Source organism: Myxine glutinosa (genome assembly GCF_964187855.1).
Source record: "Myxine glutinosa chromosome 12 unlocalized genomic scaffold, kmMyxGlut1.1 SUPER_12_unloc_1, whole genome shotgun sequence".
In the NCBI taxonomy this organism is placed as follows: Eukaryota; Metazoa; Chordata; class Myxini; order Myxiniformes; family Myxinidae; genus Myxine; species Myxine glutinosa.
This window is the reverse complement of record NW_027616355.1, coordinates 365,903-389,532: the sequence shown is the minus strand read 5'-3', so window position 1 is coordinate 389,532 and position 23,630 is coordinate 365,903. Positions and strand designations below refer to the sequence as shown.

The following is a 23,630-nucleotide window of genomic DNA, read 5'->3' as shown; positions in this document are numbered from 1 at the left end:
TGATGATATGTGCAAAAACATGAGCTGTGTATTCCTGATTTTAGAGAAACTGTTTAAAATATTATTTATACATATATAGCTTTGGGAAATCCACAAGATGTCTTTCATTGTCACGAAAGTACACGAGAATGTTCGTCATTTTCACATCAACGCTGAATAAGGATAGATTTTAATAATATGATTTATTTCCTTTAAATTATACTTTCGAGAAACTGAAAAATATTTGGGCACAATGATTTGTATCTACGCAACATTCTTTCCATTGATTTGAGATTAATTGTGTTTATCAGTTAGACGTTTATGTGTATAGATGGACGTTTACAGACATCAGTTGTGGCATCGATCTTTCTAATCATTCCGATATGCTTTGTTCTTCACAGTCTGCCCGGATCGCGCGTATTCTTGCAAAATACCACACCTGGCTACCCTCGTGTGTCAATCTGTGAACCTGCTTCTGTCTGTCATTTAGATCCTTCAGGAGCCCACATTTCTTTAGAATAAAATAAAATAATTGGAGTACTTTTAAAATATTAAAGAATATGATGATTTAAAAGCATCCAATCATTATCATATCGATGAGTTTTGTCCACATACCCAGCAAGTTTAAGTTGGAATCCATATCTCTCGGGACAACAGGGTGAAGTTGCGTTATTGTTGGACCATATATATATACAGTCACGTGAAAAAGTAAGTACACACCATGTAAAGTTTTGACTTTTTCAACATATTTCAACATACAGCTATTTGATCTTCATTTCAACAATATTGATAGATAAAGGTGATATAATATAACAAATATCATGAAACATTTACATTTTGTCGTCCATTGTATAATTAAAACTAGAACGGGCACTCGGTAGAGCGCATACCTTCGCTGCAGCTACTGTTCTGTACTTGGTAAAAATACGATTTTGACCTTTTCGTGACCTTGACCTTGACCTTTGAACCGATTGCTCCCAAAATCTAATCAAATGTGTCCCGTATAATAACCAATCATCCCACCAAATTTCATGCAATTCGGTTGAATACTTTTTGAGTTATGCGAATAACATACACACACACACACACACAGACATACAAATAAATACACAGCGATCAAAACATAACCTTCCGCTTTTGCGAAGGTAATAAACATAAATGCAAATTTCGCAAGTGGAAAAAGTCAGTGCACCCTTGGCTCTAATAGGTGGTATTGCCCCCTTTGGCAGAAACAACCTCAAGTAGGCGTTTCTTATAACTGTCTACCAGTCTCTGACATCGACTGGGAGAAATTTTTGCCCACTCCATGCAGAATTCTTTCAGCTGTGCGATGTTTGAGGGGTTTCTTGCATGCACAGCTCGTTACAAATCCCCCCACAACATCTCGATGGGATTTAGATCCGGGCTTTGACTTGGCCATTCCAGAACCCTCCATTTCTTTCTTTTCAGCCATTCCTTGATGGATTTACTGGTATGTTTAGGGTCATTGTCATGTTGCAAGGTCCACCTTCGGTTGAGCTTCAACTTTCTGACAGATGGCCTCACAATATCCTCAAGCACTCTCTGGTACAATGAAGAATTCATAGTGGATTTTATGATGGTGAGCTGCCCAGGCCCTGATGCAGCAAAGCTGCCCCAAACCATGATATTTCCACCACCATGCTTTACAGTTGGTATCAGGTTCTTGTGGTCAAATGCTGTCTTTGGTTTTCGCCAAACATGTCTTCTGGTACTGTGGCCAAATAGCTCTACCTTTGACTCATCTGTCCAGAGCACATTGTTCCAGAAGTGCTGGTCTTTGCCTAGGTGTTCATTGGCAAACTTTAGTCTTGCCCTGATGTTCTTTCTGGACAGCGAAGGTTTCCTCCTGGCACACCTCCCATGTAGATCAAATTTGTGCAGCCTCTTTCTAATGGTAGACTCGTGCACTTTGACATCAACAGTGGCAAGAGCTACCTGTAGGTCCCGTGATGACATTCTGGGGGTTCTTAGGGACTTCTTTCAGCATCTTGCGGTCTGCTCTCGGGCTGAACTTGCTGGGGTGGCCTGGCCTGAACAAGTTGGCAGTTGTTTGGAATCTTCTCCACTTGTAGATGATCTTCCGGACAGTCGAATGATTGATTTCAAATTGTTTGGAGATATTTTTAAATCCCTTCCCAGACTCGTAGGCATCTAAAACCTTCTTTCTGAAGGCCTCAGAGAGCTCTTTTGATCTCGGCATGGTGACGCCGCACGCTTCAACAACAAAGAGCAAACCAAACTAAATGTCTGAGGTTTAAATAAGACAGGTTCCTCCAAGATCCTCTCTAACGATGTTCTAATCATTTGCACCTGAGCTGCTGCACCTGATTCTAATTTTAGGTATTTGAAGTAGTGATAAATGTCAGGGTGTAATTACTTTTTCCACATGCGAAATTTGCATTTATGTTCATTTAAATTAAACAATGGAATACAAATTGTAAGTTTTTCATGATATTTGTTATATGAAATCACCTTTATCTATCAATATTGTTGAAATGAAGATCAAATAGCTGTATGTTGAAATATGTTGAAAAAGTCAAAACTTTACATGGGGTGTACTTACTTTTTCACGTGACTGTATATATACACATACATACACGAACTAACACACACACACACACACACACACACACACACACACACACACACACACACACACACACACACACACACACACACACACACACCATGGAGTTATGCGAGACAATGGAGTTCAATGCAATATATGTCGTATAGGATTTTAGTTTTGCTTCAAAATTTGCAAAACAATAAAAATGTGTGTACGCAGAAGATTTCATCAGAGAATATTTATTTTGAACGTTATACTGGAATGGTGCAGCACATGCAGTAGGCCGGAGTCAACTGGGAACCTTGGAGAAAGATATCGAACGACCAGGGTGCAAATATCTCACATGATATTATTCCTTTGTAATTTGAGCAAAACTATTATCTCACACCTTAACTAGAATGCGCTGATGGACACCCTGCAACAAACAATGCACATACATATATAAACAAATATATGTGTGTGTGCATATATACATATATACATACATATTACATATATATATATATATATATATATATATATATATATATATATATGTCAAGTAGTAGATTTGTTATTGCCTAAAGTTCAGTTATAGACGTTGGGTGCTAATGTGTTATGATTTATATGATGTCTAAAAATGCTATTTCATAAAGTAAATAAAGGGTTTTTGCTTCGTTTTAGTTTTGGATGAGGAAAGGCTTAAAATGAGGTCATGCTGAACAAATTGTATACGTGTGCTTTTTTCGAGGCTGGTCATAAAACCACGCCCACATGCGCTTGTTTTTGCGTAATGCTAGTAGAATGACATGAACCTATCGTTAACTATATATATTTTGTTTTAATCTCAGCAACGCATGACTCTGTATAAACATGCTTTGGATTACTCATGTACACAAACCCATAAAATATATGGGTTTGTTTGGCTAAGCATACACTCTCCTCTTTGTGAGTTACAGTTCTGTTTTCTCGGAGCCCAGAGAAACAATTGGTCCAAATGATAAGGAAGGGCTGACTCCCCCGAATGATAACGGTGGGAGGGACTCTCGCCAGTCGCTTCGTTCTCTCGGAGATTTTCTGATAATCGTATTCGTATATAAGTGAATGAGAATCAATGCGTTTTCAGGAAGGCTTGACGTGGCATGAGACTGGCTCTTGCTATAGATGTCTTGGCCTCCTCCGGATCTGTATAAGTTGGTTTTTAATAAAGCTGCGCCATTCCAGGCTATTGTGGACTTCTTTTGCAAACGAAGAGCTGATTCTTCACAGATGGTACCAGGAGTGGGGTGTCAACAGACGCGGAGGACGGGAAACGGAGCCCGAGGGACAGGAGGAAGGCTGACCTGAGGCCGGCGCCGGCACGTTGATTTGATTAAAGGTGGGAGTTGTTTTATATCAGAGGGCTATTATTCCAAATTCGTACCTTCCTCCTTCGAGCGGGTTCAGTCTCCTTGTCTTCCGCGCTGTCTGCACTCGAACAGAAATTGTAAGTAAAGGCTCATTTAGGCCTCAGAATGACGTAGCTTTGTTAAAGCCAGGATAAACAAGTAAGGATACAAGTAAGGACTTAACAGTAAGCTTAAAGTTACAGTTAGCACCAGGAGGGGAAAATGAGGTCGGACAGCCATATAGGTTGAAACCAGGTGGCCAAGATTTTTCCAGGAAGGAACAGCCCAGAGACAAGATGGGGTATGCCATTGCATGCCAGGGAACGAAGGGCTGTGGCTAAACTTAGATAGAAAGCCATAGGAACATAGAAGGCCATAGGAACATGGCCAGTAAAAGGATTTGCGCAGGATATCGGTGAAGATAACGTTCGGTACAAGGGAAGGGGGGAAAGTGAGGTCGGACAGCCATATAGGTCGAGCCAGGCCGAGAACTTTCCAGGAAGGAACAGCCCAGAGACAAGATGGGGTATGCCATTGCATGCCAGGGAAGGAGGGCTGTGGTTAACTTAGACGGCCAAAGGGACATGGCCAGGAAGGGTGAAATGCGTAGGTACCAGGTAGGTTTGACAAGAAGGTAGTGACAACTACGAGGTCAAGCCAGGAAGCTCTAGACTAAGTTCTAGACAAGAGGTCCAGATAAAGCAGGCCAGGATCTGGTGGACAAGAGAAAATAAATAAGCTCACAGGAAATGGGCCAGGTGGCCACAGGGTGAGAAGGACAGGTTAGGTTTTGAAATATTGAAAATTGAAGCAGGAGCTGCATTGTAGGAATTTGAAGCTTCAGAGCCAAAGGAAGCAAGTTCAGGAAGCAAAGTTCAGGACAAAACAATTAAGGAGGTAGTTAAACAAGTAAAACAGCGAGTGATGCCGCTGGACCAGATACCAGACCAAGACCCCCCAACCCCCCAAGACCTGAGCTCAGTCCCGGGGCTCTAGGCAACACCCCCCACCCCCCCCAAGACCTGAGCTCAGTCCCAGGGCTCTAGGCAACACCCCAACACCCCGCCCTGCCTTCCCTTTTTTCACCTCAACCCACCCCCCGTCCAACCAGTCCCAAAAATCCTTTTCCTTGAATGAGAGACGTAACATGAATGAGCAAAGATTGTTTGGGAGTGGCTGGAGAAAGGCATGATTTGAGTCGATCTGAGTTTCGCGCGAAGTCTGGGAGACTTCTATGAGTATATGAATGAGGAATGAATGTATATTGGGATGTTAATTGACGTGTGTATCTAGCCAATGTATTTGTCTGTATGACATATGCAAAGCAGAGGGTTTCGGTGTGAAGCTTTGTAAGTGATCTGCTCGACGTGCGGGAAATTCAGGCCGGGAATGTCCATTTTAACGTCTATCCGAGAGAACAGGCGAGGTCCTGAACTGAGTCCGGATTTTCATCTGTTTGGGAGTTGTTTGGGAAGCGAATTGATATAAATCGGGTCAGGAAAGCACCCGGAGTGCCCTTGTCGATCTACTGTTGATATGAAGTGGTTTCTTGGAGATGGTTGCAGAATTCGAATCAATATGTGTGTTTTACTTGAATTGAAGAGTTCATTCAATGGCAGATATTGTGTATTGTATGTGTGGGATGTATCGCTGAGGCAGCTCACCTTTGGAATTGGTGTCATATAGTGCATTTTGGGTCAGAGAGGTCAAGCGTCGGAGATCCTGTTAGCTAGGGATGAGTTCTGACAGCTCAATGTTCTGACAGCTCACATGTCAGGTCGCAGATTTGTTATGACAGCTTTTCGCACTTTGTTATGACAGCCGACTGCATGTCCCAACGTAAGGAAAACCCCGCCGTGAACGCGAATAGAGCGGCGTGCAGGGAGTGTTGGGATTCGTGTGGAGGCACGAGGGTGCGCGCCAAGACGGGGGGCGGCGTGGCGTCGTCGCGTTGAGATGGTTGTGCCAGGTCGATCGGCGATCTCTGAATTTAAATCGGATTTTTGTCATGTGTGTTGTGAAATTAAACGTCTATCCGAGAATCCTGGCAATGTTCGTTTAACTAAAGTATGGTACAAACCTGTGTTTCCGCCGTGCGGCTCCGTGGAAGTTTGGGTAGAGGGATATTGGGTGTTCAGACAGGAGCCGAGCGAGCCGCGAGTCACGGGTGTGCTGTATGAGATTTGCTCAGAGTGCTGGCGATAACTCGCCCACTCTCAGAGGAGGATGTGTGCCCAAATGCATTGTGGGTCATTTCGACTTTGCTGGATGTCGGACGTTCATGTCAGACGAGCCATGTCGGAATAGTGGCCGGCTGCGACATATATGCCAGGCAATGTCACAGGACGAATACGTTACTTATAAGATGGATTTTTATTTAAGATGGATTTATAAGATGGATAGATGGATGGATTTATTTAAGATGGCTAAAATAAACGATTTCAAGACAGAGTAATTAATTTCCGGAGTCAAGTTCCAACAGGAAGTCTTGTTCATACAGTAAGGTACAGTGCGGAGTGGCGGCTGGAAGATGCATCGAAGCATTTGGGATGATCGATGCGCCGGACAAAGGGTATGCTGGCGAGCGATGCTGGTAAGGTTAAGTTATTAAAATTGGAAATTCAATAATTTGAGCAGAAATGTCACGTTTCAACAGAACGCTGATCCGAGGAAAGAGGAATATCGAGGTTTCAACTGTCGGTATGTGGTGTGGCTTGTGCCAAGGTGTGGGCGCGAGGAGGTGTGTTGATGAAGCGTTGTGCGAACGAGGAGGGATGTGCGAAAGGTGCACTAGGTAACAAGGGTGCTGCATTGTAAAGCACGCCTCGTACGGAAGTTCCTGGACGGATTGTGACGGTTGTTGGATTCGTAGGAGCTAGCATTTTGCGATGTAGAGCCTCAATAAGGGTCATTTGTCTGTCTGGATGTGGTTCTTGCAGGGAATGACGCCGGACTTGTATTATTTGCGGAAAAATAAAGCGCTGGTTACCCCAATTCGAAGTTTGACCTTTTAAAGTTTAGTTGACCCTTGTTCGAGATATGCAAGGGAAAGGTCAGAGGTAATTCACTAACCTTGGAAGAACGACAGGCGGAGTCAGTCTACAGGGTGTTGCTTTAACGACAGGATATAGAACCTAAATCTGGAAGGAAAGGACATTATATTGTGGGTAAAACCAAAATCATGTACGTAATTAATGAACAGAGAATATCGAGTCCTGTTTGTCGTTGTAATTGTCGTTGATGTCCCGATTCAGGGGTCTCAAGAAATAAACAGACTTCTGGTGCCGACCGGAAGCGTCAGGTACAGTACGCTTGAGTTTAATTTAACCGGGTCGAGTACAGTGACGTGTTCGATCGAGCTGTGGGGATTTGAGATGGATTTGAGTCACGTTAAATGGAGGACATTTGGGAGGATGAAGAGATGCAAGTAACGTGGATTAAATTGTGGTATCACGAGTTGGGTGCCAGAGATATTGTGGTTATTATAACTCACTGATTATAGGGGGCGCCGGGCGCACCGAGTACAGATCGGGTTGCATGATGGAGCACGCATGCATGGATTTTGGCTTTGCGAGGCTCCGGATAGAAATTGGCATTTCGATGCTGTGGATTATATTGTGCCTGCCCGGAAAGGGGATGTCCTGTGCTGGGGCTGGCGACATGCCTCTGTTATTTGTCTGTCTGTCGGTCTGATTGTAAGTCTTTGGTACTGGGAGGGCTAATTGAGTGCTCAGGCGTCATTGTTCCATGGAGGCAGGTCCGGGGGTTTTGGTCCAGCCTGCAAGGAGTCCAGGGGCTTGTTTTAGGGCTGGGTCGCCAAAAATGGGATGCTGTGCCCATCTGGATGTAAAATTATCCATCAAGGACGGGGAATAATGTGCAGTGTGATTGGGTAAGAGGTAAAGGCCATAAAACACCAACCCCATGAGGAACGAAATAAATGGAGAGATGTTGGGATCACATGATGGTTGGGATTGAAGAACAACCTACTGGGATTTCAAACCTGTGTTTGGGTCTGGGGCAACTGGGTGATGGGCAACAGTGTATGAGTGAGTAATTATGATCTGTTTAAGTGTAAGAGGCGGTGGAGAAGAAAGGGGTGATGAAAAGTTATTTGTTTTAGTGTGAAGTAGGTTGGTTGCTTATTTGTCACAGTAAGATGAGAGTTGTGTTTTTAAGCTTGGTCTTTGAATGAATTGTTGCTTGGAATGTGTTGATTGGAAAAGTGATTTCTGATCGCTGATCCGATCTGGTTTTGAATTGTTGATTTAATTTTGAATTGATTGGAGGTAATAAGGATTTGTGTTGATTTCCTGATTTGAGTTGATCTGGAAACAAAGACAGATGGGATTAATGTGTATATCAGGAACATTTTGGAAAAGAAATATGGATATATGACATTACTAAAATATAACCAAGCAATTGAGAGTTCTTGGGTTAATGGGATATAAATAAATGCATCTACAAGTTGATGGTTTATAAAAATTTAGTTCTGGATGATACTTAAACGATGAACAATGTTGGCAATATACAAAGAATGTGACTTGTTTTTTTGGGGGGAAAACATGTGGTTTAAATTTGGTTGGCTAAGTTTTAAAGATGGAGATGTTTCGCAGAACTCTTATGATTATTTACATGAGTGGTGGACTATTCCATGGCGAAGCATTTTCCAGTTTATTGAAAGTTGGATAAGAGGGAGTATCCAGGAAAAGATGTTCAAGTGAACTTGGTGCTGTGAAAAGAATGTCGAGTTAATGGAAGTGTTTTGTTCGATTAATTTTGTTCAATTTGTGTTCAAATGACCATCGATGTTGGGGGCAAAGTTATGGGTGAATTTGGTGAGTGGGTTTGGGGCAAACGAAGATTAATTTAGATTTATCATAGTTAAGATTCGAGGAAGTTGATTTGAAGCCAGAATTTTATTTGGATGCCAGAAAGGAGAAAGGAGATGCTGAAAGCCAGAAAGGAGATGCTGTTGTCTACTCTGAATGACAGGTGGCGGTATCCAGGGCGCTGAGGAGTTTGTTCACGTTGTAAAGTTTGTTTATTTAGTTTGTTTATTGTAGAGAAGAGTGCTTTTGGGATTCCGGAGCCAGAGTGGATAATTTGAGGGTAGTAGGTGGAGTAGAGGACATCTTTGCAGTGCTGTAGGTGGTCCTTGTGGGGCTTGGGAGTGAACTGATTTGGGTTTAATAGGCACAAGCTGGTCTAAACAGGGTGAGGAGGATGGCGTGATTGATGATGTCAAAGGAGGCGTTGAGGTGAGGAGGATGAAAATGTTGAGGTTGCCGGCATCAGAGGAGAGAAAAGGTCGCTGGTGATTTTGAGGAGAGCAGTTTCAGTACTGTGGCTGGAGCAGAATCCGGATTGGGATGTTTCATACAGGTTATTGGCAGAGTGGTGATGTTTGAGTTGAGTGGCCACAGCACGTTCCAAAACTTTTGACAGAAAGGGTAGATTGGAGATGGGTCTGAAGTTATTTAGGGTGTCAGGGTTTAGTCCAGGGTTTTTCCAAAATGGGGGTGAAGTTTCACGAGTTTTTGGGGAAATCGGTATGTGAAGCTGGATTAAGTTGGAACTGCTTGATGAGCCATGGAGATGGATTGGGTTTTGTTGTTGGTTGTCTGGGAGTTCGGTTGTTGCATTGCCAAAGGTTTCTGTGTGGTGGACACACTCGTTGGCTGTTGTCTTGTGTGACGTGGATGGAGATGTATGTGGCTGTGTGTGGCTGCCTGGAGGGGAAGGCGGCTACAGTGGTTGATATTGGTTGTGGGTTGTCCGGGGTGCTTCGATTTGCATAAGGGGTGAAGATTGGGATATTACATTATTTTGAGTAAGTATTGGCATGAGTAATTACAGAAGTAATTATGAGTTATTATGAGTAATTAGTGGTATGAGTATTAGTTATGAGTTCCAGGTGTTGAGCTAGTTATGCTAGTTATCCAGCTAGTTATGAGTAAGTGATTATTTTAGTAAAATTACATGTTTCGCTGTGTTGTGGATCTGGGGACAAGCTAGTTTGATGGGTACCCTGGGGTCTTCGGCGTGTCTATGTGTTTGGCTGTCTGTCACACCGGACTCTTGAATGGGTTTTCATGAGACGAATTTCAGACATAACAGTGAGAATCTATTTTGAGCGAATCACAGTGGGTGAGGAAAACATTGTGTGTGACCAGACACCAGAACTGACCAGAATTGAAATTGGAAGTAGACCAGGTTATTTCTATTATTTGTTTATTCGTGAAAATAAATAAATAATAGGGGGAGGTTAATGGAGGTTAATGGTGGTTTGTTTGTGTTAATGGAGGTTAATGGTGGTTTGTTTGTGTTAATGGAGGTTAATGGTGGTTTGTTTGTGTTAATTCTAGTTGAAACTCTCGCTGAAGTAATTTTCGTTTATTTTTATTTTTTGATTCGATTTGAGAGTTGAGATGATTGATTTTTTATTAATTTTATAATTTTATTTTTATTGATGTTGGAAACAGGTAATGGGATGCTGAGAGAAGGATTGAATTTAATTTGAATTGGACTGGATTAAATGGGATTGAATTTAAAAAAAATTGAATATTGGATAAAATTGGATCCACTTGAAAAAAAGTGGATTAGGAAATTGGAGACCTGTAGACCAGGCGCTCCCAGGAGACTTGTGGACCAGGTGTTCCACCAGAGGAAAAAGACCAGGTGTTCGTGGAGCACTTCACCTGCAAGAACGCCTTGGAACCAAGGTGGAAGGGACCAGTCCAGGTGTTGCTGACTACACCAACGGCAGTCTTTTGCGAGGGCAAGACTTCGTGGATCCACGCCACGCACTGTAAGTTGGCCATACAAGCACCAGACACTACACCACAGCAACCACAGTAAGGATGGGCCTAATCATAGGTACAATACTATTGATAGCGACAGCAGCTAGGGGAAACTCCGATTCCAATAGATGCGAAAACGAAACCCGACACCTCACCGTAACATGGGGACAAAGAGTATCACTACCATGTTTCGAACAGAAAGCCCTGCACACAAATTGGGTAAGCGTAAAATGGCTAGCACTGTCGGCAGGGCCTGGACGCGTTGGCATGATACTACAAAAGCAACGAGAGTTCCGGGAAGACGGGCAAGCTAGCATTAAGACCTTGGCCCAACCAGGATACCAATGGGGAACCCCTGATTTTAAGCTACAAACACGCACGCGCCTAGAGAAAGGCATGACTATGCAGGTCCGGTGCAGCGTCTGGACCCCTGGCGCGGCCGGTGGCGAAAAGAACTACATACGATGCAACGAATACATACTCACGCCACACCCCCAGAATAAGGCCCCAAAGAGGGGGGAAAACACATATTGGAAAGTGGCCAGGGAGGTGGCAACAATTCAAAATAGGACACACTGCTGGTCGTGCATGCGCTTTCCCCAAGCAGGCACCACAGGAATACACATGATAGTGCTACCCTCGTCCCTCAATGACCTCTGCTCACAACCTATCAATTCCCCATGTTTAGTCACCACGCTGGAAAGAGAAGGGGTTGACAACGGCAAGAGTTGCAATCGACAATTTAATTATCGCCCGCCAATGATTGCCCATGTGGCCGAGAGGCCTGCCCCCGTCTGGGTCAAACCACAGAAAGGGAGGGTCTGCCTCCAGGGTTCCGGCCACTTGCGTATGGGAGAATCAGAATGCGCCTACACTCTCCCCGGGAAGCTGGGACAAGGGAGCTCGGGGATTACATTACGAATAGTACTGCAAGATAAACACAACCACAACATAACGGCTATAACATTCTCTAGGGGGGTTAGTAGGATTAATGGGGTGGTAAAGGGACTCCAGTGCTTATCCACCCACCTGGTCCCACCCCATGGGACAATGTTTATATGCGGCGACAAGGCTTACCCCTATTTACCAAATAATTGGGGGGGCACATGTTATCTGGGTTCAGTCCTTCCTGACGTTGAGATACTGGATGAGCTAGACCCAAAGTCCTTGGACAGGCGTTATAAGAGGTCAGTCATGAACGAAGATGGAACCACTAAACTACACGGGAGCCTAGGGGAAAAGGTGTTTGGTTTCTTCTTCCCAGGAGCGGGCACAGTCATGGATAGTTTCCGGATAGATAAATTGGCTTTGGCCCTAGAAAAGGTGGCAAACGACACCGCTACGGCTCATGACATACTATTGGACACGGTAATTCACATGCGTACAATGGTGATGCAGAATCGGGTGGCTTTGGACATGCTCCTGGCAGAGAAAGGAGGGGTATGCGGAATTATAGAGGGAAAATGTTGCACTTACATACCCGATCCATCTGAAGGAGTGTCAGCCGCAATAGTGAGACTAAGGGAAACTAGCCACGCCCTGACGATCGATCGGATCGCGCGTGAAAATTCTTATACATTTAGCTGGCTCACTGACTGGTTCCAGGGATGGACGGGCACCATAGTGAAGTGGTTATTGACCGCACTGGCTGTGATAATCGGGGTAGTAATTTGGGGGGCACTAATGAAATCTCTAGTCCTCCTCTGTATGAGAAAGTATTTTACAGGATGGAAAGTGAAGAAGCCGCCGACAACGACTATGGCTCTGACCACAGAGGCCGTCGACCTGAACGGGTCCTTCAACAAGGCAGTTGCGACCGGCGCTCCAGAAAATTGCATTGAATTTTGTAATGACTGTGATACTTGTGTGGATCCCATGTGGGAACTGGCTGCTGCCTGTAACGGTGTATGTGATGACTGTGATACTTGTGCTATAAACCCCTTGCGTGTACTGGCTAACGCTGCTTATGTATTACAAGCTGACAGCTGCACGCCCCCTTTAAACCCAACTATGGATCTGATTGCGACGCTGGGTCTGGCGGTCGAGGGACCCGACGTGGATATCCTAGACCCGCAAGCCGACCAGGCGCCCAAGGGAGACTTTGACATAAAAGGAAGTTCCTCTCTTTTCTCCAAATGTTTTAAGTTCAAATGCTTCAAGTGAATCGGATTTTTACGCTCTGTACCCTGACCAGGAAATTGAGACACAAGATACTGACAATACTATGTATTCCCCAGAACAGCAGCACGTGAGGGACCTCATGGGCATGATCGTTGATTAACTTCGAAGATCTGCAAGGACTGGGTCTGCAAAGGGTGGGGGGAGCAAGTTCCGCAGGGGAGGTGATGGGCCCTCTGGCGGAGCAGAACCTCATCTGGACCAGACACCTTCGTTGTGGATCCGAAACGTTAATGGACTTTCATGTTCTGAGCCCTCAGGCTCCGAGCACGCACCACACGACACGTTCGCCAAATGCACGGGCGAGGCGCTTTGGGCGCACGATATGCCCTTGGGAGATACCCGCATTACACAATTATTTTTTTAATACCCGCATTACGCAATTATTTTTCAATAAAGCCCGATGTGGCACGTTGTCTCTTAAGATACTTTGTCTCGACGAGACAAGAGGAAGGAATGTCAAGTAGTAGATTTGTTATTGCCTAAAGTTCAGTTATAGACGTTGGGTGCTAATGTGTTATGATTTATATGATGTCTAAAAATGCTATTTCATAAAGTAAATAAAGGGTTTTTGCTTCGTTTTAGTTTTGGATGAGGAAAGGCTTAAAATGAGGTCATGCTGAACAAATTGTATACGTGTGCTTTTTTCGAGGCTGGTCATAAAACCACGCCCACATGCGCTTGTTTTTGCGTAATGCTAGTAGAATGACATGAACCTATCGTTAACTATATATATTTTGTTTTAATCTCAGCAACGCATGACTCTGTATAAACATGCTTTGGATTACTCATGTACACAAACCCATAAAATATATGGGTTTGTTTGGCTAAGCATACACTCTCCTCTTTGTGAGTTACAGTTCTGTTTTCTCGGAGCCCAGAGAAACAATTGGTCCAAATGATAAGGAAGGGCTGACTCCCCCGAATGATAACGGTGGGAGGGACTCTCGCCAGTCGCTTCGTTCTCTCGGAGATTTTCTGATAATCGTATTCGTATATAAGTGAATGAGAATCAATGCGTTTTCAGGAAGGCTTGACGTGGCATGAGACTGGCTCTTGCTATAGATGTCTTGGCCTCCTCCGGATCTGTATAAGTTGGTTTTTAATAAAGCTGCGCCATTCCAGGCTATTGTGGACTTCTTTTGCAAACGAAGAGCTGATTCTTCACATATATACATACATACATATACATACACACATATATATATACATACATACACACACACACACATATATACATACATACACACACACACACATATATATATATATATATATATATATACACACACACACACACACACACACACACACACACACACACACACACACACACACACACACACACATATATATATATATATATATATATATATATATATATATATATATATATATGTATATATATATATATATGTATATATATTGTTACAGATCGCGGATTAAGATGTTATTTACCGAGCGGTGGTATTGCCGCGACCTAACAGGATCCCCGACTCACCCGATTCACCCAGAACTTTGGCCGTATCGCACCACAGCTGCCCAATAGGGAAAAGACAAAGGCGACGAATGCAAAGAGGAAAACGAAGGCAAAGAAAGGTTTGGAAATACGACTGAATTTATTGACTATCTACACACAAGCAAAAAGGAGCAATCAAGTTTATTTACAACACATAAGACGCAGGTGACACAGGGAAAATACTAGCTTACCTACAGTCTTAATTAACCCAGGACAGAACAAACAAAAGACACTGACTCACGCGGGGAATTGCAGGAATGGCAGGATGTGGATGGCTGGAGGGAGAGGGAAGTCCAAGGGGGTCCCGCAGCACAACCGGCGCGTTTAGCAGCCGCCGTTCAGGCCAGGCCCCACGCTGCTGTTTTGGCTGCTGTTTTGGCTGCTGTTTTCGTCGCGTGCTTTGCCAGGCCTTGTCCCACTCGTCTGGTCCAAACCCTCAACTCTTTCTTGTTTCTCTCACTCCTCACCACCGACTCCTCACCGCAACCAACTGACCACCGACTCCTTACCAACGCAACCACTGACCCTCCTCAGGCAACCGACTCAGACCAACTCAGACCAACTCCTTGTGACCAACTCCTTGCGACCAACTCCTTGCGACCAACTCACTGTGACCAACTCCAGGCCTTTCTGTCTTCTGCTCTCCTCTGTAAAAACGCATCTCTTCCTGGACACGCCCTGCCTTGGGTTATATAGGCCCCCGCCCCTCAACCTTTGCGAACCTCCCCGATCGCTCTTCCTCCGCCCTCTCTAGCCAAACCCCTGGCTCATGGTTGGTCGAGTGGGGCTGGCTCACTCCTCCCCTCTATGACGAGGTGGAGACACGCCTTTCTTCCCCGACTCGAGCCTCGTGGTCAATGGCGGTTATTGGAGGGGAGGTAATATGGGCAATCGAGGCTCGGCAATGACGAGAGGGGATGTAATATGAAATGGAGATCTTGGGGATGGGAAGGAAAGGGGATCTATTCTCTTTCACTGGTGCAATGGAGTATTTCAATTAATGGAAGACACAGCCTTACGCTAATACACATAATAAGGATATAACTGTCAAAAAAGATATATCGTGTCCTGCATGTATGTTTTATGGACTAACTACGGGAACGCCCTTTGACCTTTATACAACCACAAACGGAGGGAGGAGGGGTGATATTTTACAACAACCTTTTACAACAACATTTTACCACAACAATAAAATAAAAAAAACATTCTCATATCCACAACACTGCACCCTCCTCCCCTTAGGCACGTCCCGGGCCTACAACTTTTATTTTTAGTGTGACACGTAGGTGTAGTTCCCTCTACTTTTAACCTGACCCTGAGTGCGACAGTTTTAAAACATAAATAAATGTGTCCCGCTGCTCCATTGCACCCTGCCTAACAGACTTACGCCCACAGTTAACCGAATTGCGGAATGGTCTTCAAACTATACACTGACGGTGGGAAGCATTATTTACACTTGACGCTACTTTTATTTACAAAACTAACCCAGGACCTGTAATTGTTCTTTCTGGGGGGGAGACAGTCTGCTCTGCATCAATGCACCATTAAAGCACCCAAAAACGCACCAAAGCACCCTCAAGCACCAATCGGTGCAGTCATCACTGTTCAACAATGTTCAATAAAAATAAAATCAACAACCCCTAACCCTGCAGGTGGTCTCTTGCTCTTCGGCTCCCTCTGCTGGTTATTATTATTTCTTCCAGTTGTTGTCATTCTTTTGCTTTGCTTACTGGCGGCCTATTTTCAATAAAGTGTGCCCAATGTGTCCTTTTTATTTGCTTTATTTATGGCCCACAGGGCCGACTATGTGTGGTTCACCTGTGGGGCATCGGTGCCCTGTGGCCAAGGTCCGCCAGCAAGATTTCGGGCCCTCATGGCCGGTTCCAGCAGAGGGGCCATGCCCCAACCCATGGGGTCCATAAGTGGTGCTCGGCCACAGGCATGTGGTCCATAATGTGGTGCATCGATGCAGACAGCTGGTTCTGGGAATTTCGGGCGCACAATGGCCGACCCACGCACGCTCCCCTCGGCGCCCAACGGCGCACAGGTCATGTGGGAGACAAAAGGGGAAAGACAATTGAGCGAGGGGTAAGGTCACAAGGGTACACATCAATAAGGCAATGCAAGGCGAAATGCGTACGGAGGGCGAAGTGAGAAAGCTCGTCCCTACCGTACGTCACCCCCCTGTCACCTACTCTACCCTTGCCCTTACCCCATATGTACAAAAATCTACACATTTACAAATTCGTCACTACTGTCACGTCTTCCCCATATTTCCCCTATACCAAATTCGTCACCACAATCCCTCTAACCAAAATTTGCCATCACCAATTCATCATCAATCCTCATAAGGAGGGAGAGATGGAATTACGCACAATGTCACACCCACGTCATGATGCGTCTCACAATCCAAACATTTGCACAGTAAAAATAATTAAACATGGCATGGTGCGGAGTACCTGTCACCTCAGGTGAGTGGATGCAGATGGTGCGAGGAGACTCCATCCTAACTACTTTCTAAATGACTTTAACACACTTTACACTACCCGGGGTCTTTCCCTGCCAATCCATTGGCCAACTTACACTATGGGTTCTAATAACCAATTCCCATTGACCAAACTGTGGTGCTTCTCAATTTGGGGTCTCACTCCCCCGATTCATCTCCCGGTGCCTCGCACAATTTCTGGGCTGTGACGTGTCGCTCTCCCAGCAGGTCTACCCACCTGCACACCTCCACCACTGTAGTTGCCACCCGAGCTTACCTAGCTCCTCACCCTAACCTATCTAACTGGGGCAGGCCCCTCCTGGCTCTGTCACCCCACTCGGTGCCCTCTGGCACTGGGCTACCCGGGTCCGTCCTCCGGATCCTCGGGCCCCATTCACAACTACCGGCTCCCAGAGCCCACCTGCGGCCTCACCTGGCCGACATCCTCACAGTGGTGGAGTGCCCAAACCAACTACACACACTAACAGGCTACACGCCCAGCCATTTCCACAACACTAATGCACCCATCCACATACCATTCTGCATCCGCACCACAGATGCCAATATCCAACCACAATTTACCTGTACCCTCTACCTAACACTTACACTACCCGCCCCGGGTATCCGTGATGGGGGTCCACTCTTCCCCCATTCACACCTTCGCACCATCCACTCCACTCCACAATTTCCACCATACTCACTCCACGACCATCCATTCCAATACTCCATACCATTTATTCCATACAACCATTTATTCCACACAACCATTCTCCATTCACCTGTTGTTGCACACCTGTGCAATCACACCTGGTGCCACCTGCACCCTCCTCCTCTTCCTGGACCAGTTGGTCAACACAACACACATCACCACTACTCCCTCATACACTGCTCCACACACCTGTTCAGTTGCACACCTGTGCAATCACACCTGTTCAATTCTCACCTGTTCAATCTTCACACACACGGCATCATCTCAGCTAACTACTCCCTTCTGAAACTTGCGCTTCCCAGTCGTCCCTTTAAACTATTGCGCTCCCACGTCATTATCATCCACACTAATCTACCTGCATCCCCACTACAGGTATCAGTCACTAACTAATCTTAACGTTACCTAATGTCATCTTCGCTAGATCCCTACAATTATCCAAGCCCTCCCTGGCTCGGTTGTCATAGCCACCCCATAAACTAGTGCGCATTTGCCCCACTGTGAGGGATGGTGGATTTGCCATCCCACCACATCGGGGGTCTCTCACTATCAATTTTGTTCGTCCAGATTCCAACCAATTCAAAAATTTTCCATTTACTGCCAATTCTACTCACTTTTCTAAATTTCGTTTTAAATCACTATCACTATCACCATCACCCGTCTACTTATTACATCCTCTCGGTGCGCCAATTCACGTCTACAGCCCGGCTTCGTACAGCCGAGCAATGAACGCGGATTCTTTTGTGCCGGCGGCTGGATGCGTCCCGCATTCGGGGCAGGGGCGGGGGCTTACCCGGGCCGAGATCCCACGCACCACCTCGGCGTGGAGCCATCCAATGTCCCGATCTCGACCTGCCGGCACGTCTCCATAGAAAGTGGTCGCCATGACGACCTGTCCTATCGGGCTGCCCGCTCCGCCTAGTGGAGCCCGGACGCGGCCGTTCCACGCGAGGCCCAGCGTGGATCGCGCACGGCGGTCCTTTCGAACCCGCCGTGGCTCGGATCCCCGCTGGTTCTCGCGGCACGCGAAGCCCGGCACGCACCGAGGGCCCGATTCGGCTATAAGTCGCTCTAACCGCTACTCCGTTTACCGTCGATGCTTCACCTGGACGCTTACATGCATACGCTACCCCTTTCGTGCTCATACATGCAGCCGTTTCCATGCTCTTGGTCGTACCTTCTCTAACACACCTCGGTACACTCATTCCGCTCACCGACTTGGTCACACACCTGACCACCGAACACCTTGGCACACATTCGTTGCTCGCATACCTCACCAACACACCTCTTCGCGCCCCCTCCTCTGTGACCATCACAGGTGTGCTTTCACTCGCACACCCCACCACGTGCCTCACGACCAATTCCAGAGTGCATTCCCACTCACGCTCTACCATTCCAGGTGTGCATCCTTCCATTCCAGGTGTACATCCTCGCTCACCTGTCACAACCAACTCACGCTCCTTGTCACTCTCACTACTCTCACCACTACTCTTGACAACGCACTCACCCTTACTCTCGACAGCGCACTCTTTCCTCATGCACCCGTCCGTTACACACCTTTCTCGCACACACTCTTCCGCACATTGTCCCGTTACACCCTCTGTAACACTCACCACAGGCATGCATTCTCCCTTACTCTTGACAGCATGCGCTTTCCCCATGCACCCGTCCGTTACACACCTTTCTCGCGCATCCTCTCGCGCGCACTTTTTCGTTACTTCCTCCGTAACACTCACCACACCGCGCTTCCCTGTGCTCCCTCGCACACGCGCTACGACCGACTCACTCCTGACGGCACATTCACTCCTCGGCGTGCACTTTTTCCTCACACACCCCATGGTCGGACATTCTCGCACACCTCTTTTTTCGCACACCTGACCTGTCGCACACTTCACCAACGGCCTCTCACGAACACCCGGATCCAAACCAATCCCCAAGCCGACTGAAGCTTTCCTCACATCATATACATTGCCACTCACCTCCGTACTTCGTCGTCGCACCTCCTCTGCCACCTGCAAACTCTTTATTCGGTTAGTGAGCATCACATCATGAGTTGAGCACCGACCTTGCACATATTCCATCACCTCCTCCTGGATTTCTCTTTTAGTTTCTGTTCGTCCCTTCTTAATTTCACTCACCTCTTCTTCCACTTCCTCTAATTTTTGTTTAACCTCTTTTATTTCTCGGTGCGTCTCCTCAAGTTCGTCCTCTAAGGCTACCGTGACCGTCTCTATGTGCATCCTCACCTGCCGGTCCTTTGTCTCCATTATCTCTGTCACCTCGTCCACCCTCATTGTCAGTTCCTCACGTACCATCTGACATTGCCTCTGTGTCGCTATCAAGTCATTTTTAATTTCTTTTTGTGTCGCCTTTAACCCTCCGAGTACTGCAGTGTTCCTTTGAACCTGCTCCACTAACTTCGTTTGTCCCTCTGTCAGCTGTTCCACCTCCTCCGTCAGATCTTCTATTCCCCCTTGTAACTTTGCCGTATTATTTCTCACTTCTTTCTCCATACGCTTCTCACCTCGCTTTACCTCCTCGCGTAGCCCTGAAACCTCCTCACCCACACCTCGTCGTATCTCCTCCTTCATCTCCCCCATCTCTTTTGTAGATGCCACCCTCATCTGTCCCAATTCATCCCTCTGAGCATCCAGTTTACTTTCTAACCCGATTTGCACCTCCTCTATCTGGTTTCCCATTCGTTTGATTTCCCTGGCAGATTGTTCCCCTATTTCCCGCAATTTGTCCTCCATCCTATTTTCTAACCCCATTAACCCATTTTTCACCCCCTCTAACTGATTCTCCTGGGCAGCCATTCCATTTTCCACCCCCGTTAACCCATTCTTTACCTCTTTTATCCCTTTGTCTAACCGCTCAAATTTCTTGTCTAATCCCTCACCGGTACCCCTCGCTTTGTCCCTCATTACTCCCAATTGCTCACTCTGAGCATCCATCCGGTTCCCCATTACCCCCTCCATCCTATCCATTTTTGCATTCAGTTGGGTCAAGAATAATCCGAGGTCAAACCCGGTTTGCCCAGCGTCCCCAGCCGCCACCGCGGGCTCGCCCTCCGCGGCGCCGCTATTTTGGGACTCTTCAACCACGTGCGCGAGCGCGCCATTTTGTGCGTCTGATACTCCCTCAACCGCCTCCTCATTGCTCCCCTCCATTTGATCCTGGGTTACTCCTAACCCCTCTTCTAGCTCTCCCACCGGCATCCCGTCGCCTTGACCAGCCATGGCGCGATTTCAAAATTCGGGTTTTGCTTTACACAAAACAAATTTCGGCAGCTCGTAATTTTGACCAAATTTTTTTTTTTTCCTCTATTCGTTTTAAAAATTCGGTTCGGGCCTCGAATCCCACTCCCAGACACCAATTGTTACAGATCGCGGATTAAGATGTTATTTACCGAGTGGTGGTATTGCCGCGACCTAACAGGATCCCCGACTCACCCGATTCACCCAGAACTTTGGCCGTATCGCACCACAGCTGCCCAATAGGGAAAAGACAAAGGCGACGAATGCAAAGAGGAAAACGAAGGCAAAGAAAGGTTTGGAAATACGACTGAATTTATTGACTATCTACACACAAGCAAAAAGGAGCAATCAAGTTTATTTACAACACATAAGACGCAGGTGACACAGGGAAAATACTAGCTTACCTACAGTCTTAATTAACCCAGGACAGAACAAACAAAAGACACTGACTCACGCGGGGAATTGCAGGAATGGCAGGATGTGGATGGCTGGAGGGAGAGGGAGGTCCAAGGGGGTCCCGCAGCACAACCGGCGCGTTTAGCAGCCGCCGTTCAGGCCAGGCCCCACGCTGCTGTTTTGGCTGCTGTTTTGGCTGCTGTTGTCGTCGCGTGCTTTGCCAGGCCTTGTCCCACTCGTCTGGTCCAAACCCTCAACTCTTTCTTGTTTCTCTCACTCCTCACCACCGACTCCTCACCGCAACCAACTGACCACCGACTCCTTACCAACGCAATCACTGACCCTACTCAGGCAACCGACTCAGACCAACTCAGACCAACTCCTTGTGACCAACTCCTTGCGACCAACTCCTTGCGACCAACTCACTGTGACCAACTCCAGGCCTTTCTGTCTTCTGCTCTCCTCTGTAAAAACGCATCTCTTCCTGGACACGCCCTGCCTTGGGTTATATAGGCCCCCGCCCCTCAACCTTTGCGAACCTCCCCGATCGCTCTTCCTCCGCCCTCTCTAGCCAAACCCCTGGCTCATGGTTGGTCGAGTGGGGCTGGCTCACTCCTCCCCTCTATGACGAGGTGGAGACACGCCTTTCTTCCCCGACTCGAGCCTCGTGGTCAATGGCGGTTATTGGAGGGGAGGTAATATGGGCAATCGAGGCTCGGCAATGACGAGAGGGGATGTAATATGAAATGGAGATCTTGGGGATGGGAAGGAAAGGGGATCTATTCTCTTTCACTGGTGCAATGGAGTATTTCAATTAATGGAAGACACAGCCTTACGCTAATCTATCTATAATTCCAGTAATCTCTGTGTGTATGTTTGTTTGTTTGTTTGTTTGTCTGTGACCGCTGTTTCTCGACAACTACCGGTCCGATATACTTGAAACTTGCCAGGTATATTGCTGGGGACCCGAGGATGTGCCTTTTCAAGGTTTCATATTAATCGGACAATTACTTACCGAGCTATGTCCAAAAAACGATTCAACCAATCAGAGAGCAGCGAGCTATCGCGTGTGCCGAACGTGGCGAACACACTCTGCCTCGGATGGCACATTTGAGAGCGTATTCATTTATTTCCCGTCGGCAAACTATGTTGGCGCTATGTTGGCGTTAAACGATGTTTTAAAACTAATTAAAACTAATTTGCGATTCTTTCGCTTTCCTGCGATATGCGACCTTCCGGAGCTCCTGTGAGAGCGTGCGCCATTACGGATAGTACGGGTACGGGCATGCCATATGTTGGCGTTAAACTATGTTTTAAAACTAATTAAAACCATTTCATGTAAATAGAGGGGGGGGGGGGGGATTGTCACTGTACTCGCAAGCCGTTCGCCGTTCGCTTTGGCGTTGCGAATGGACCAAAACATTTCATGGACCAAACCATTTCATGTAAAGCGTTCGCCGTTCGCTTTGGCGTTGCGAATGGACCAAAACATTTCATGGACCAAACCATTTGATGTAAATAGAGGGGGGGGATATAATGTTAGATATATATATAGTACGGGCATGCCCTAGTACACATAATAAGGATATAACTGTCAAAAAAGATATATCGTGTCCTGCATGTATGTTTTATGGACTAACTATGGGAACGCCCTTTGACCTTTATACAACCACAAACGGAGGGAGGAGGGTGATATTTTACAACAACCTTTTACAACAACATTTTACCACAACAATACAATAAAAAAAACATTCTCATATCCACAACAATATATACATATATATATATATATATATATATATATATATATATATATATATATATATATACATATATACACATACATACATACATACATACATACATACATACATATATACATATACATACATACATACATACATATACATACATACATACATATATACATATATATACATACATATATATACATACATATATATACATATATATACATACATACATATACATACATATACATACATATATATATACATACATACATACATACATATACATACATATACATACATATATATATACATACATACATACTAGGCTGGGCCAAATCGGAGGTGATTTTCCTAATTCAATGTAATTTACCTAAAAGTTGTGAGTGAGTATCAGGAACAAAATCATGAAAAAAAAATTCAAAAATATTGACGTTTTACGGTCAGACAGCCCGTTACCATAGCAACAGTTACAGACGACTCAAAAAATGCCTAAATTGACGATTTCTCAAGCTGTGTTTGACCCCCAGAGTTGATTCTGGTACCAAAAGATGCAGAATTGAAAGCCAAGGATGATTGGATAGCTTAACAATGTCTGT

The 23,630-nt window shown here is 45.8% G+C and overlaps 1 protein-coding gene across 1 annotated transcript in view; it reads left to right on the top strand.

Moving 5' to 3' along the window:
* Window positions 1–23,630, top strand: part of LOC137437796 (claudin-22-like) — a 99,011-nt gene that overhangs the window by 1,076 nt on the left and 74,305 nt on the right. The gene's annotated exons all lie outside the window — the stretch shown is intronic.